The 2165-nt window shown below is 49.7% G+C and overlaps 1 protein-coding gene across 1 annotated transcript in view; it reads left to right on the forward strand.

Annotated features, from left to right (window-relative positions):
- Positions 1-2165, forward strand: part of LOC107122839 — a 50893-nt gene that overhangs the window by 1062 nt on the left and 47666 nt on the right. The gene's annotated exons all lie outside the window — the stretch shown is intronic.

A 2165-nucleotide genomic window follows, 5' to 3' on the forward strand; every position in this document is an offset into this window, starting at 1 on the left:
GAAGAAGAAGAAGAGGAGGAGGAGGAGATTGGATTTATACCCCGCCCTTCACTACCCAAAGGTGTCTCAGAGCGGCTTACAAACTCCTTTCCCTTCCCATCAAGAGCCTGGCTGCCGCATTTTGCACTAGCTGCAGCTTCCGGATCTGCAAAGATGTAAAATTATTTAGGTTTTGAAAGATCACCCACCTTAGACCCACGAAGCTGCCTTCGACTCAATCAGACCCTTCCCCCATCAAAGTCAGCCTCATCTCTTCGCACTGGCAGTGGCTCTCCAGGGTCTCAGGCAGTGTTCTCTCTAAGCCGAGTCAGTGCGAGCCGGCTCACAGTCTTTTAGCCTCCGGCTCACACATTTTTGCCTTTGCCCGGGAAGGGATGGCTCCGGAGCAAACTAAGTTATGCAGCAGCCAGATCGCTCGCTCACAACTTCAAGGCCAGTAGCTCACAAAGTAGAATTTTCGCTCACAAGACACCACGGCTTATAGGGAGCGTTGGTTAGAGGTCTTTCCCATCCCCTTCAGTTGGAGAGCCAGTTTGGTATAGTGGCTAGGAGTGCGGACTCTAATCTGGGAGAACCGGGTTTGAGTCCCCACTCCTCCCCATGTGGCTGCCGGTGTGACTTTGGGTCAGTCACAAGTTCTCTCAGAGCTGTTCTCTCACGAGCAGTTCTCCCGGAGCTCTCTCAGCCTCGCCTACCTCACAGGGTGTCTGTTGTGGGCAGAGGAAGGGAAAGGAGTTTGTAAGCCGCTCTGAGACTCCAAGTGAAGGGCAAGTGGAAGAAATCCAACCTCTTCTCTGTTCCTGCCTGGTCCTTTTGAATGGGAGATGCTGCTGGGGATTTGAAAAGTACGCAGACGGAGAGTGATTTCAGCAAAGCGTACTTTCTTCGATCAGGAACAAGACGACTTTGGCCGGCTCGCAGGCCAGCTTATATTTCCCCCGAGAAACCGCCACCCAAAACACCCCCCCACTTCCCAATAGGTTATTTATAGTGGCCGAGAGTCCCATTGGCTCTCGGCCAGGAACCTAGCCCCCTGATTGGTGTGGGCTAGGATCCACGTAGTCCATTGTCTCTTGGAGCGAAGCTCGATGTTTGTCTCTGGACTTGTCTGGACTTATCAGGGCTGGAGACATTACAGGATTGAACCTGGGACCTTCTGCATGCCCAGCGGATGATCTGCCCCTGCACCGCAGCCCCTCTCCAAATTTCTGGAAAGTGCCGTCAGGTTGCAGCCAAGGTATGGTGACCCCGCAGGGTTTCCAAGGCCAGAGACTTCCAGAAATGGTTTGCCGTTGCCTGCCTCTGCGTTTTGCCGCTGGCCTCCCTTGGTGGTCTCCCATCCAAATACTAACCTGGGCTGACCCTGCTTAGCTTCTGAGGTCTGACGCGATCAAGCTACCCGGGTCAGGGCATCCCCAGGCCAGGAGGAGAAGGACTAGGAGGTTAGACACTGTCTCACCATCTCATCCTTTGCCGTCCCCGTCTTCTTTGACCTTCAGTCTTTCCCACCAGCTAGTTGAACTTAAATTCTTTCCTTTATATAAGATGGTTGCTAACTCACCTGTATTGCTGGAAAACACGTGATTCCAAACAACTCTTATTACAAAGATCTGTTATATTTTTAAAAGGCTCTTACGGGTTGAGAATGTTGATTATCGCATGGTATTAATATGTGTTCTGAATGTACTGTTGTATATATGGTTTAAGATAATTAAAAAAAACACTCATTTGAAAAAAAAAGAAGAGTTTTAATTTAAATAGTTACGTTTTAAGTAGAATATCAAGAGTATCATTAATGTTACAGAGTGTGCATTGTATCTGTAAAGGTAAAGGTAAAGGTTCCCTTGCTCGAAAGCCAGTCGAATCCGACTCTAGGGTTGCGGTGCTCATCCCCGTTTCAAAGCCGAAGAGCCAGCGCTGTCCGAAGACGTTTCCGTGGTCATGTGGCCGGCATGACTAAACACCAAGGCGCACGGAGCGCTGTTACCTTCCCACCGAAGTGGTCCCTATTTATCTACTTGCAATTTCTTGCTTTCGAACTGCTAGGTTGTACTCGTTCCTTTATTAATTAATGAATTATCTTTTGGTCTTCTGCTCTACAGGACTGCTCTGTGTGTTTTCTCAAATGGGTCCAACACCTTTGGGACCCCCCCCGCTCTCCCCAG

The sequence above is a fragment of the Gekko japonicus genome, unplaced genomic scaffold (genome assembly GCF_001447785.1).
Source record: "Gekko japonicus isolate JY-2015 unplaced genomic scaffold, Gekko_japonicus_V1.1 scaffold3856, whole genome shotgun sequence".
Lineage (NCBI taxonomy): Eukaryota > Metazoa > Chordata > Lepidosauria > Squamata > Gekkonidae > Gekko > Gekko japonicus.